This window comes from Schistocerca cancellata, chromosome 4 (genome assembly GCF_023864275.1).
Source record: "Schistocerca cancellata isolate TAMUIC-IGC-003103 chromosome 4, iqSchCanc2.1, whole genome shotgun sequence".
Classification (NCBI taxonomy): domain Eukaryota; kingdom Metazoa; phylum Arthropoda; class Insecta; order Orthoptera; family Acrididae; genus Schistocerca; species Schistocerca cancellata.
The window spans coordinates 151,048,819-151,064,499 of record NC_064629.1 but is presented as its reverse complement, the minus strand read 5'-3'; the positions used below and the strand labels follow the sequence as shown (position 1 = coordinate 151,064,499).

The 15,681-nt window shown below is 45.9% G+C and overlaps 1 non-coding gene across 1 annotated transcript; it reads left to right on the top strand.

Annotated features, from left to right (window-relative positions):
• Positions 1-15,358: 15,358 nt before the first annotated feature.
• On the top strand, positions 15,359-15,433 carry Trnat-ugu (transfer RNA threonine (anticodon UGU)). Its single transcript has one exon. It is a non-coding gene; the product is annotated as a tRNA-Thr (tRNA).
• Positions 15,434-15,681: the final 248 nt, after the last annotated feature.

Sequence of the window (15,681 nt, the reverse complement as noted above, 5' to 3'; positions counted from 1 at the left end):
CGATTCTACCGATACCAGCCGGCCGAAGTGGCCGTGCGGTTCTAGGCGCTGCAGTCTGGAACCGCGAGACCGCTACGGTCGCAGGTTCGAATCCTGCCTCGGGCATGGATGTGCGTGATGTCCTTAGGTTAGTTAGGTTTAACTAGTTCTAAGTTCTAGGGGACTAATGACCTGAGAAGTTGAGTCCCATAGTGCTCAGAGCCATTTGAGCCATACTGATACCAACATACATTGCGATTAAGGACCGAGAAGATAAGATACAAGAAATTAGGGCTCATACAGAGGCATATAGATAGTCGTTTTTGCCTCATTCTATTTGCGAGTGGAACAGGAGAAGGAATTACATGGTACATGGTACCCTCCGTCATGCACCGTACGGTGACCTGCGGAGTGCCTATGTAGATTTAGATGTAGATGTAGACGTAGACCTGGTACCAGGATATAGGCTACTTTCTCGAATAGCACCTAAGGCGCTGCGGAGATTAAAGTTCCCATCTAATGGACGGATCACAGTCAACAGCTACCTATGCCCTTCACATCATGGGACACTGCGAAGAGGTTTGGAATTTAATCCAGGTCATTGACACAAAGACTGATGATCAGGAACGTAACGTCACTAACGTCACCACCTCTCCTCCTCTTGTGGGCCAAATACGGGCGGTGGCAATTTCACCCACTACCAGGATTCGAACCGGCTTACCTTCGAGTCAAGCGCCAGCGCACAGGTGTGCGTTAGTGACCTCGGCTACGGGAACGGGTACACCTAAAGCACCGAAATGCCATTTAGCGTGACCTCCCTAATTTACTTAATGTGAATGTGAGGATTGTTTCTTCAACAAAACCAGATTGTCTTCCTCATCCTTGACCAACTGAACTGAAGCGCCGTCTCCAGTGACAAACCGAAACAGGGGATAAAACAATCTGAAATAGAATTCGGGGATTGACTGTTCAAATTCCTATCCAGCCATCCAAATTTAGGTTTCCCACGATTTCGCTGAAATGCTTAAGGAAAGTGATGCGATGGTTTCTTTAAAAGTGAGTGGTCGATTTACATCCCCATCTTTCTCCGACCCGAGCTTGCGTTCACACTCTAATGATCTCGTAGTTCAAATGGTTCAAATGGCTCTGAGCACTATGGGACTCAACATCTGAGGTCATCAGTCCCCTAGAACTTAGAACTACTTAAACCTAACTAACCTAAGGACATCACACACATTCATGCCCGAGGCAGGATTCGAACCTGCGACCGTAGCGGTCACGCGATTCCGGACTGATGCGCCTAGAACCGCTCGGCCACACCGGCCGGCGATCTTGTAGTCAAAAGAGCATTAAACCCTAATCTTCCTTCCCTCGGAGTCGACAAGACGCTAATTTTTAACTTTCCTTCCATTTTTGTATTACAGAGACGTGAGTTATATGCCGACCCGACAACAGGTATTAAGAGTAATGTATTCGTTTATGGCACCTGTTTGATGTCAGTATTCATGGAACTTTGTAGAAAACGTAATAATCGAGTGCGGTGGCATAATTATCACATCACTGAACTCATACTTCGGAGAAGCTAGTTAGTTTAGTTACTAGAGTATCTAGCAAAAAAATGGCTCTGAGCACTTTGCGACTTAACTTCTGAGGTCATCAGTCGCCTAGAACTTAGAACTAATTAAACCTAACTAACCTAAGGACATCACACACATCCATGCCCGAGGCAGGATTCGAACCTGCAACCGTAGCGGCCACCTGGCTCCAGGCTGTAGCGCCTAGAACCGCACGGCCACTCCGGCCGACAGTATCTAGCACATACGGATTCTGTTGTGGCAGCCCTTTGATGGTAATATTAATGTAGCGTTGAAAATAAACTAATATAGTGACGATATACCTGCGGCACTGAACATGTATTTCGTATTCGAGTCAAAATGATACAGGAGGAATGTGTTCCGTTACATTGCCTTTTCGACGATTTTAGTTAATGAAGTATGCGGCAGTTGCAGCTATAAAGCCGTAATACGGAGAATCCGGTCAACAGGAGTCACGTAGAACGTATTTAATTAACAAAACATGGTGCGTAATGTATCAAAGCATATTACGGACAAATATTTGATCTTGCTGAAAGGATTCCGTTCAACCTCTTGAGCTAAACTCAAATACAGCTCGAAGGAGATGAAGTGACAGTTTTGAAAGCTGATATCAATGGCTGGGAGACTGACGTGCAAACCACGCACTCACCAATACTACCACAGCAATGACGGCTTAGAACAGAAAATGAAACACGGGCTAGGCGACGTTGCGGCCTAGTCTAGCCTTGAGCGCTGGATTAGTTTAATTAAGTGGGCGCGCAAAAAATATCGTACAGTGACGCAACATTTACGGAACTGAATTAATATTTGACAGAAATGGGCTCAAATCGCTGTCCGACCAATTGGATTCAAATGTTTGTGGTTTGTCTGTTTCCCCAGGCGGATACCGAATTGGTTTATCTAATAAGATGACGTCTGATTCCCCTCCACTCCCTTTCTCAAATCGTTTCAGTGTCGTTGCAGGATTTTCAATAGTAATAAGAACAAAAATATTAATGAAGTATTGAATACAGTTGCAAATTAAGTACGTTGCATTTAGTTGCAACAGCGTCAGGTAAAAACTGCATCACATGACGGAGTCATCTAATAAACAGTTTATGAGGACGACTACTGCGATAACAGAATTCAAATTTCAATTAATCCCAAACATGCTCAATCGGGTTCCAGGCAGCATGTGTAACAGACGAGTCCTTTCGATGAATTTCTGCTCACCGAAAATGCAGCATGTGCTCGTGCATTATCGTCTTGGAAGACGAACTCATCGTCGAAATGTTGACTCTAGGGCTTGGACAATACGTTGGAGGATGGCTGTAAGTAGTGATTTCCTCTGATCACTAGAGAAATGAGAAACACGTTTCCAATCATGAAAATACAGACTCTCGAAGGCATGAGGGTAGCACAAGACGTTTTTGATATGAGTGGAGAAAAAAAGTGTATGCTATGAAGATACAGGGTGTCGAGCGAAGAAGCCCCTGATTTCAAAATTTAATATCTCGAAAACTAAGATCGATAGACGAGTGCATCAGAAGGTAAGTTTATTGTGAAAGCTTTAAGAATTTTGTACAGGAGTTATACACAAGTTCCTAAATAGTTCGGAAAGCTGGTAACAGATGGTGTGATAAGCTGTGCAGCTTGTATAGTATCAGTGCGCATAATGAAGTTGTCCTCTCCAAGCAGTCTTGGCAATTCCATCACAATCCTTTGGAAATTTCCACTATTTGCTGTAGAGAGGTAGCGTAAACGAATAGTGAAATTTACCATCACGTCCTGCAGTGTCTCAACGGAAATGGTTTCAGATGCCACACATATCACCGATTCAGGATCGTCCTGTGTGGCAGGATGGTGTCGACAGACAGTGTATTTCAGTACGTCCACAATAAGTAGTCACAAGAAGTTAGAATGTGGAGGCCAATCCATCTCTGCACGTATTCACATTGTGATGTGATAGGGCTCCATCTTGCATGAACCACTCGGTGCCTTTGCGATATTCCAACGACAGCTGTTTGGCGGCAGACTGTTCCAAAATTGCAACTTAACGGTGACTAGTGATCGCTTCTCGCATAAAAAAGGGCCGATTATGCATCCACTGAATACCCCGGCCCAAACAGTAATCATGGGAGAATACAGTGGCTACCCTTCATACAAATGTGGATATTTGGAACCCCAAAATCGCCGCCGGCCGGTGGTGGCCGAGCGGTTCTAGGAGCTTCAGTCTGGAACCGTGCGACCGCTACGTTCGCGGGTTCGAATCCTGCCTCGGGCATGGATGTGTGTGATGTCCTTAGGTTAGTTAGGTTTAAGTAGTTCTAAGTTCTAGGGGACTGATGACCTGAGATGTTAAGTCCCATAGTGCTCAGAGCCATTTGAACCAAAATCGCCAGTTCTGTTTATTCAGGACTCCATTCATGTGGAAGTGTGCTTCATCTGTGAACCAGATGCGGCCAATATCAAATCCTTCATTATCATTAATTGTCAGAATCTGGTTCGCAATGTCAGTCCTTGCCGCACAGCTCGTACTATCCAGGCGGCTGGTGGCTTTGGATTTTGAATGGGAAAATGTGTAGGCCCAGTCTCAGTGTTTTCTGTGTGATGGAACGCTTCAAACCAGTCTGCTACAATTCCTTGGACGTATGTCCTGGGATATTGCTGAATAATTCCAGGGACTGTGGCGACATTTCCCTGGGTAACTACAGTCTGCCTTGGGCCAACATTCCCTGCTAGATCATCACTCACCCTGCCTGCCCTTTGGAATTTGGTGAAGAGCTTGCGTGTTGTTTTCGCATTGTGTCCTTTTGGAACATTAAATCGTATTTAAAAATAGCGTACTGTTTCCGAATTGCTTTGTTCTAACCAGTTCTAGACAAACACGTTGTTTAATAGAGTACGTGATCTCAACTTCTTCCTCCGGTAAACTAACCTTCTTTCACGTTTTAGCCGTAGAACGGGAGGCTCTGAGCTGCTGTGCACTGTTTATAGACACGTATTACGTATTGCGATTACAGTGCCATCTGTTAACAGCTTTTCGAACTATTTCGAAGCTTCTGTATAACATTTTTACAGCTTTCATAATATACGGTTGGTTGCACTCGTCTACCGATCTTAATTTTCGAGATATCTAATTCTGAAATTAGGGACTCCTTAGTTGGGCACCCTGTATGTGTCCTGTATAGGAGATACACGTCTACTCATTCAGAGATGACCCGTAATGGCAGTTCGATTAACATTCACTTCATATACGACAGAAATTCTCATAAAATAACTGTGCTGTGGAATTAGCCTAAGTAAAATGATAAAATACCGAAAACAAATTGAAAGCCTGCCGTTACCTTATTCTTGAACACAGGAGTTCGTAAGAGACTTTGACCTGTGTTTTCTGTTTCCTGAAAGATTGCCCTTTATATGGAAGCTTATAACACTAACACAAACTAGTGTTACCCTCTGGGAGGATTTTGAGTTTTGACCGTTTGTCTAATGGAAAAAAGGGTATCGGACAGTAATTTGGTATATAATGCAATTAATAGAAAAACTAAACAGGCTTTACTTTGGGGCTAATAAAAGTAGAAAGGTTCATACGAATGAAACAATAAACGTTCACCAGCCTAATTAGGCATATTAATTTGAAACATTATGTTTCAGGAAATTGAATAAGTTATTAGTTGTCGTAGTGACTTTGATTAAGACTCCCTTTGAATAGCACAGTGGATACACACCAATACAGGGCGATCTAAGTTGTGGGTAGCAGTATCTGTGGTGAACATGTGGGTGCTATTCTATCATTCTGCGCAACGGATGTATCTGAGATGTACCCTTTACCTTGTGGCTGCTGCAAGATGCAATTTCCACCCCCACACTACTACAGAAGTCAGACAGACGCTCCTAACGTTCTAAAGAGAAATGTCTGAAAAACTTTCAGCAATAAATATCTTCTGGAGTCATCCGCTGTAAGGAAATGACACAAAAATTCACAAAATTTCTAATGTAACTAGTGGGATACTTGGGTACTGGAGTAGTGCTAGTTAGTGTAAGAAAAACATGAAACTAACGAAAATTATTATTTTTTTTTGCTAAAATTCTGAGAAATCACAATGGCATTTTTAGTTATGAACTGAACAAGTTATTTCCAGGTTCTTCTCTGAATGTGAACTTACCTCTTAAGGATAGGATTCGCTAATGAAATTTCTGTACAAAGTTTAAGATTGTTACTGACTTGGCAGAATGGCTGAGAGCCACACCTACTCAATTTGAATAATTATCCGTTAGAATGTTGCTAGGTACGGTCGAGGCTGTCGTGTGTGAAATGCAGTGACGTGTACTGTTGTGGAGGAAATATGGGGCTCGCAAGAGCTGTAGTGCACAATACCGTAAGCTTCAATGACTGCTGTCTGCGCCGCTCGCTGCTGACAAATAAGATAACTCTCATTCTATCTGGATTGACCTTCGCCAATCAAACTCTCCCTATGCCTTATTGAAGTCAATGGCTCCTATTCGCCCCTAGTCTAACTATTGGCGTGGTGCACCGGTCAGATAACCAGTCCACCGCAATGCTACTTAAAAATTCGCTCACAGGCGTTTAACTATAACTCTCTGTGTTCACACAGCACAATAAGTGTGGCAGCCATCACAGTGAATAACGCTTAATGGCAAGGACTCAATATAGAGTCGCACTCTGATTCACTCTCGACAGAGGTGCTCTCCCAGTGAAGTACTGAGGAGAGACTTGTTCCTCACTCTTTGAGTACATGTACGAGCGCACACGCTCTCGTTACATGTACTCGCTCCAAGAGCGACAACGGAACAGGCCCTCTCCTCGCCAGACGTAAAGCGGTATATCTTTCGGTCTGTTCCATTACTCCTTCAGCTCAAGGCGTCAGGAATATCATCTGCCAATCAGCATTGCTCTTCTAAAACAGGAGAATGACATTTCGTTTAAGGCGACCAATCTGGAAATCTGTAGCATCGGCGTTTGCTGTCTCCCTGTGAAAACCTCTGCTACTGCGTGCTATGTTTGTAAAGAATGTGTAGGCTGGGCGCTCTCACACAATGTAGCGGAATTTGCGTTTGAGCTGAACACAGGATCGTTCTCTTTTTCACTCGGGCAAACGGTGTCTGCTCTACGGGTGGTTGCTGGTCAACATTGATAGGTTGACTCGTCCTCTGAAGGGACCGGCCTCCTGGCGTGCGGTTTCCCTCTCCCGAACTAAAAGCTTTTGTGATCATCGTGTCTTGAATGTGTGTGTGTGTACAGAACCCCGGTGCGCACTGGCGATTTACTTGTTATTTGCATATCGTTTACATGAATTTGTACAACATTGACTTTATCTTATCGAGTTTGGGTTCGAATGAAGCGTCTTGATGTCCAGAATATGTAAGCAATGAACGTCAGGAGACCACAATGTCTTACAGTTACAGTTAATGCACAAACCAGTAATCATAGAAAGCAAGATTATACCATACTCATAATAATAACAGTTACAATTACTATCATCACTTGATTCAGTGCTGAAATGTTACTGCAGGAAACAGTGATCTAAAGTTGGAAATGAAAAGATTTCTGACTTAACTGACATACAAATACCACAGATAAAATTAAATAATACTACAATTACACTGTTTATATTCTCATTTATGGAAATGCATCAGATTTCTATATTAGCGTCAATATTCCATTTATCTTTTTAATAAGAGAAGAATGTAGTGGGGACCCATAAACTGACTCTGTCTAAATAGGCAACTCTATGATTATTTCAGAAGCAAAGTTCAGTTCAACTAAAATTAATTCTTAGCCCCACTTGGAATAATTTATGTTTTCATCCTTTAAAGCAAATTACTCAACACTAAGCTCGATTAACCTCAAAAAATTCATTCATGATAGCAGCCAAGGCTAAATTACGTTACATATAAGTGCCTCTTTCATCACCTGTGAAGCAGATATTTTAGACAGTAACATTTACACACTCTAGCACTGAATTTTTGCACATTTAATACACAGAAGCAAATCACTAGTTAGTTAGAAACAGGATACTCGGTTTTCTGCACACTTAGGAGGGGATCCTGCATCAGTTCATGATTAGGATAAAGTTAGGGTTCAAAACACTGGTCTATAGCATTTGGATTATTATTGAAAACACTCACACATACAACTAGTCCATGCTATAGCAGTGGCGAAATAGTGGTGGCAAGCGACGTGGCAGCTAACTCTACTCACGGCTCTTGATGTTGAATGCTCTTTACAATTTCTTCTTGGCGACGGATTTTTATCGTATTTGAGCCATTCCTTATTGCCAAGTGCACCATGCAACAGCCAAATCCACGTCAGAGGCAAAATTCCATGCAAAACGGCTTCTAAATGCCTCCCTTGGCATCCTCGATGTGTATCGTCCAATGACAAGCCACTGACTGCGTGCCGTCCCCTGCAAGGAGACACCAAGATGGACCGCCAAAACCACCTTTTACCTTGCGTCAAGTCACTTCCGTTGCGTAGGGGCTTCCCTCCAGCCGGCTGCTGTGGACAAACTGTTCTAGGTGCTTCAGTCCGGAACCGCACTGCTGCTACGGTCGCAGGTTCGAGTCCTGCCTCGGGCGTGGATGTGTGTGATTTCCTTAGGTTAGGTTTAAGTAGTTCTAAGTCTAGGGGACTGATGACCTCAGATGTTAAGCTTAGAGCCATTTGAACCATTTTTGAGCATCCCTACAGCTTTTACATTTCACAATACAAGTTCACTAAGCATGAACCAGCTTCTAATATACAAATATTTCTTTGTGCACATGCATATATTATAAAATTTCATTATTTTAAACATCATTTAGTTTTTACCATACATAAATTGTAAACTTTAAATTTCTTGTCACAAATCAATGACCTTAATTAACAAAGAACAAACACTTCAGACATATAGTTACACAATATAAACCTATTTCTAATCGATATTGGTGTTAGAAGCTGACCCACAGAATAATTAACATAAGCTAAATCAAGATATACCTGAAACAATAATCTTTACGACAGATCTGATGTAGGTGCTGACTATCTGTGCCAATGAATTATACCTTTAGGTGTAATTCGAGCAGAGTAAATGCCTTTGCACCCTGTATGCTACAACACCTAATGAAATGAAATGAAACTCCGCGATCAGGCTCTCAATGCGATACCGGACGCTAAATTAGCCGCACTTTCAAATACGCCCACCCCAGTATATTACAAATTCCTTGCTCGCTCTGTGGCTCTTTGTTGGATACAGGAGAGGGGAACAAACGCCACTCATGAACAGAGAATTCAGAATTCAGATATTAATTCATTCTGCATCTAATATCAAGTAGTAAAAATTAATACATAACTTTGTCGCTGTCGTTGCAACGTCAGTTGCTAACATTAGCTTTGAAGGTGAAACATATACAGATACTGCAGATTTACAAATCAGCCTGTCTTCATTACAATAACTATTCAGTAAATCACACGCCCTGCCCACTCTGAAAGTCTGTAACTTTTGTTCAACGATCAAACACACAAAATAGCTCAGTGCACGAATGTTCAGACTTACGCATACCCGCCGCTGGAGCTCCGGAGAGGGGATGCTTGCTTCTCATTAGCAGCGGCGTAATCGTTCGTCGCAGCGCGCTCGTGCCGTGGTGGCGGCTGTAGGAAACACGGCGGCGTAACTGGCGGCGCGCGTATTTGAAAGTGCAGTCGACCGGATAGCGGCCGATACCACTCCCAACAGTACACGATGTCACCAGCTGCTGAGTCATCCTCTACCATGTGGAGGGGCATGGGATGAACACAAATCTTTCCGACGTTTAGACCTTGCAGTCGCTACCTCTTAGCAGGTAGCTCGTTAAGTGAAATGATAATTAAATGAACACCCTAGCTGCAAACAGGCGTTGATGTACTTCATTGGGGACATGTTGAAAATGTGTGCCCCGACCGGGACTCGAACCCGGGATCTCCTGCTGCTTACATGGCAGACGCTCTGTCCTTTTTACTTTTTTAATTTTTTTCTTTTTTTTTGCAATGTCAGGCTTACCACCTTTGCTGACATACATTTTGTCGTACTACCGCATAAATAGTGTCTACAATGTCCATATGTTGACAAATAGTGGCTAATTAGAAAATTAATTAATTAAGGAAATGAAGAAAACTGAAAATGCCCAAATGAAAGACAGGAAGACATTGCGGATAGTACAGATACAAAAGAAACATGCTTCTGTAGCAATGAAATGAAATTCGTGTCGGGGGCGACACCTGCTCACAACCCGACGTTCGATAGAGCAAGAGAGCCATCTATCGACTCGTTCCCCAGACGTTGGTGTAAGACTGGGTCGTCTTCTCGAAATTAACTAAGGGTCTGTAAGTGTGATCGATGTCTATCTCGTCTTCTTCGTCTATCCCATCTCTCACCCGTCACACCCCATCTGGCCGGCGGGTCGGTAAATGTAAGTCGCAAGTAATTAGCGAAGTAATTAGCCCATACCTCTTATGCTGTTGCAACTTCGTGTGTCCATCCAGGAGAAAATGCCAAAAATCAATTTTATCCTTTTCCGATTCGTTATACACGTAGCCCACCACCATTCCCCGTACCCACGTCACTGCATTGGTTTTTTGGACCGGAAAATAAGATTCTTGGGGGAAAAAAAGTGTGTCTGACGAAATTGTGTGAGGGGTAGAGCGTAACAGGAACGCCAGTATCTGTTGTGCTAAGTGCCACACTGGAGCCGACCCACTACATGCTAAACGATGTTCATCAGTGTCCACTGTTGCGCAGCCTAAATGCCAAATGAATCGCGTGCCGCCGTTGATTCGTTGCGAACTTCCTATTTACCACCACATACCATGTTGAGCGTACCGACGTTGGGAGGTAAACGTTCCGTATAACGCGCCATATCTGTCGCCAGTTCTTGTCTGGGTACTTCTTTTCCAGGGTATTCCTGGGGCACCGGCGCAGTAAGAGTTGGTATACATCTCGCGTCGTCGGTAGTCGTGTTGTTGGGAAGGAATCTCTGACATAGCTAAGCTCCAAAAAAAAAAAAAGACCTGAAATGTGACAGCTTCGGTGAAATATGTCCCACATTGACTGGGGGCAGCATTGAAGTGGGCGCTAGTACATCGGCCAACGCACCCGAGATATTGCGAAATTGACCGCGCCACTGTCGGAAAATCGTACTGACGAATAACGCCCGTGCCTTTTCATATACGATCACTAGACCGAGTCCACCCTCTCCAGGTGGTAGCGTAAGCGTTGTGTATTGGATCTTAAACAGGTGTCCCACACTCACGTAGGTTCCGAAAGTTGCTTGTATCCGTGATGCCATTGTGCGCGTTAAAGGCAGGACATGCGCCACGTGAGTGAGTCTCGGCGCTAGGTATACGTTAACATAGGTCACCCTCTGAATCATATCCAACGCTCTTAATTTCTGTAACATCACCATTGTCCGCATCAGCTTCAATATGCGTCGGTAGTTATCCGCTGCTGTCCGCTGCACATCCGTGTGGAATGTAACACCTAGACATTTGATGGTCTTAACTGACATGAGCGGGCCTTCCTCCCCCGGTTGTAATCCTCGACCGACATTCATGCAGCGCGATTTCTGTAGATTAAGCACGCTTCTTGCCGCCATCCCGTATCGCTGTATCCATGCCAACGCCGTACGTACTTCGTCGCCTGTCCTTGCCACCAGCATCACATCGTCAGCATAAGCGCGGCAATGAAAGGTCAGTTGTGGCAACGGCACTCCCTCCAACCGTCTTCGGAGACCATACAGACAGGGTTCCAAAGCCATTGCATACAAAAATATCGAAAGGGGGCAACCTTGACGAACTGACCTTGAAATAACAATGCAGTCAGTGCCCCGTCCATTCACCGAGACCTTTGATCGCACGCCGTGTAACAGTCGCATGATCACTAGAATGAAGGCCTGTGGGATTCCCAATCTGCCCATCACCGCATGCAAAAAGATATGATCCACTCTGTCGAACGCATGATCGAAGTCAATAGCGACTAGTGCCCCACGCACTCGGCATGCCGCTGCTAATGCGATGATATCTCGGTAGTCACCGAGCGCCGTATGTACGTTACTCTTACCACCGAGGCAAGTTTGATCTATGAGGAGTCTATCAAAAATTGAAGACCGTAGGCGGGCCCCAAGGATGCGCGGGAAAATCTTATAGTCGCAGTTCAAGAGAGTGAGTGGTCTATAATCTCCTGGCCTTCTGCCACCGCGTGGTTTGGAGGTGTGCAAAGGCGCGGTAAAATTCAATTGGGAAGCCCTCCTGTCCTGGGGACTTGTTCGGAGCCCCCCTGGCAATTGCATCTGTCAGCTCGTCCTCTGTTATCGCTGTGATGAAAGTCTCTGCATCCAGTGGTGGTCCTCTATCTGGCATTTCCGAGATGACATCATGTAGTGTCTCGTGGTTCACTTGTACAGGTCCATATAACTGGCGGAAATAGTCAGTAAACACATGAGCAATATCACGCTGGTGCATAACTTGCTGGCCAGTTTCAGAGATTAGTTCCCTGATCAATGTCCTGCGTCGTCGTTGGCGTTCACGTACTACGTGGTGCATGGAGAGGGTTTCGGCAGTTACTGTGTCCGCCAATCTCGCCCGGACCATTATACCTTCCATTCTTAGTCTCGTCAGCTGTAATAACTTGGCTTTTAGCCTGCGCATGGCCGTGTGCCTTTCCGGCGATGGTTGTTGGGTCATCAGCTCCCTCAGGCCTGTAAAATAAAAATCAGCCGTCGTGCGGTTCCACTGCGATTTGTCCTGCCCGTATCGTATCAACGTTCTCCGTAACGTTGGTTTTGCGCATTGGATCCACCACTGGAGAACTGAGGTGTATGCTCGTTGGCGGCGAACGCAGGTCTCCCATGCCGCCTCTATCGACCGGTGACATGCAGCGTCACGTAAAAGTGCACAGTTCATTTTCCAGGGACCCTTACTCTGCCATATCTTCTGACCCGTTAGTGAAATCGTACAGACGTACGCCATATGATCCGTAAAAGCCGCTGGCCAGATTTCGGCATCCAGTATCGCCGTCCGTAGAGCTCGTGTAACATACACTCTATCAAGTCTACTCGCCGAGTGCCCCGTTACAAACGTGTAACCCGGTCTGTCGCCATGCTGCACTTCCCAGGTATCCAGAAGCGCCATTTCGGTAATCAACGCACGCAGTTCCATGCATGGCACGTAATGAGGTACTTGGTCCTTTTTGTCGACGACACAATTAAAGTCGCCGCCCACTATATAGTTATCATAGTGTCCAGCGAACAACGGTGCTATCTCTTCGGTGTAAAATGTCGACCTTTCTCTTCGTTTTGTGGAGCCAGATGGCGTGTATAAATTGATGAAACGAACGCCGTCGACAGTGATCGCTATGCCACGTGCCGAAGGGAGAGACATGGCGTCCTCCAGTCCTATTCCTTCCCTGGTGAGAATCGCCACACCGCATCCACTTTCATCGTGTACTGAATAATGTGCCTCGTAGCCATAGAACTCTGGCGGCGATGTGAAACGCACTTCTTGTAGGAGTACAATATCCACGTCCGCAGCGGGCAACATATCTTTCAGCATTTGAATTTTAAGCGGTGTCCGAATGCCATTAATGTTTATCGTTGCAAGGCGGTACGCCTGGCGTGTGTTCATCAGTTGGAGGGCGGTGTCATTAAGCGTCTATCGGCACCCCCGGCGCTCCTCACCACACTAAGTTGTTCAACATTTCCCGACCCCTCCCGGTCTCTGGCCAGGACTATCCTCAATCGTCGCATTCGTATTTTCATTTTGATCCTGTTGGTCCATTTCTTGCGCACAGTCCCCCAGCATATTTCCGGAACTGGTCGAAGGATGGGAGGCAACGTCGTCACCGCTCTGATGTTGGACAATTGTCATCTCCACTTCTGCCTTCCGGTCACCAGAAGGAGAATTCAAGTTATCGTCGCTGTGTAATTCCTGCACCGTCATCTCGGTATCTGTTGAATCCACAGGTCTCAGGTAGATACTGTCGTTGTCGTCCACTGTACCCTCGGGACTATGGCTATCGTCAGCAGAAGTCAGTCGACGCTTCTTTCTTCTCTTCGGCGAACGCTGTTTCCGTTGCCTTGCTTTCGCATCGGCTGTTTGGGTTGTGTATCCTCCGTCTGGGGCCTGGCCTATCACGCTCTCGGTGGAAGCACTGGCAGCCACCACGGATGAGCCTGGAGCGGCCGTCAGCTGCATCTCTTGTGTGGTGTCCTGTGTCTGCTGTGGTGGAACCGGTAGCCGGAGTTCCAGTACGTTGGTGTCCATGTTCTCTATAGGGGGCAGCTGCTGGTGCCCATCGGAAATCTCCCTCACGTCGCCTCTCAGGGCTTCCACATAGGTCAACGGTAAGACAGTCATCTGTTGTGGTGTCTGAACGTCATCCCGTGGGGTTTGCACTAAACGTCGCTGGAGGCATTCCGAGCGGACGTGACCTTCTTTCCCGCACCCCGAGCAAGTGCGAGGTTGCCCATCATAGATTATAATTGCTCGACAACCTCCTATGTACAAATAAGAGGGGACGTGCTTTCGCAGTTCTATCCGTATTTGTCTCACCCCATTTAAAACGGGGTACGTGGTAAAACTCGTCCATTTTTTGGCCACATGGGATAGAACTGTACCGTATGGTCGAAAGGCGTCGGTAACAAGTTCAGACGGGACCTCAATCGGAAGTTCGAGGACTCGAATAGTGCGGATCCCCATTCCCGCGTGATCGACCGTAACCACACCAACATTCCCGTCGGCATGACAGAAACGATACCCGTTCGGTGATCGTTGTAGAAGTCTTTCGCAAGCAGCCTCGTCAACAAGCTTGACACAGACGACGCTTGAAACGATCGATAAATTGATTCCCACGATTTCCTGTGGATCGATTTTTACCTCTTCTCTTAAGAAACGTTCGATCTCGTGTGCCTTTGGTCGTGTATAGTCGTTCGCAAAACTGAACTTCAAGGTCGTTTTTCTGTACGAGTGTGCCATCTCGTTCTAGACTCACAACACCGCACACGCGAAGCTGCTCCGGCGTAAACAAACAGGCGCGCGCACCACAGCGCGGCCGGCAGGCAACACGGTCCACACTGTGTCACTGCCGAAGGCAGACTGTCCATTTGAGCCACCGTGGGCACAGAGGATAGTGCGTCTGCAGCGACTTATCCCTTGCACGCTCCCCGTGAGATCCACAATCCCAACATGTCCACACCAGTACATTCGTAGTGCGCCTAATAGATGTTTGCCCATCGTACTCATTACTCGTGGCAGATTAATCTACCAAGTCCCGTACGAGTTCGGGCATAGCGTGTGCGTTCGCACAAGAAGGTCAATGGCCGGGAAGCCATATTTTAACTATATATGACGGTAGTATCTGTTCCCGAAAGAACAGTTACCGTGGATGACCATGCAGCTTTGCTAGAAATGAAATAATTAAATGAACACCCTAGCTGCAAACAGGCGTTGATGTACTTCATTGGGGACATGTTGAAAATGTGTGCCCCGACCGGGACTCGAACCCGGGATCTCCTGCTTACATGGCAGACGCTCTATCCATCTGAGCCACAGTGGGCACAGAGGATAGTGCGTCCTTGACCTTCTTGTGCGAACGCACACGCTATGTCCGAACTCGTACGGGACTTGGTAGATTAATCTGCCACGAGTAATGAGTACGATGGGCAAACATCTATTAGGCGCACTACGAATGTACTTGTGTGGACATGTTGGGATTGTGGATCTCACGGGGAGCGTGCAAGGGATAAGTCCCTGCAGACGCACTATCCTCTGTGCCCATGATGGCTCAGATGGATAGAGCGTCTGCCATGTAAGCAGGAGATCCCGGGTTCGAGTTCCGGTCAGGGCACACATTTTCAACATGTCCCCAATGAAGTACATCAACGCCTGTTTGCAGCTGGGGTGTTCATTTAATTATCATTTCATTTCTAGCAAAGCTGCATGGTCATCCACGGTAACTGTTCTTTCGGGAACAGATACTACCGTCATATATAGCTCGTTAAGTGGCATCACGAGGCTATCCGATCCAGTCAGCCCGTCAAGAAAAAATCCTTGGTAATACCGGGAATCGATCCCGGGACCTCAGCATGGTAGCTA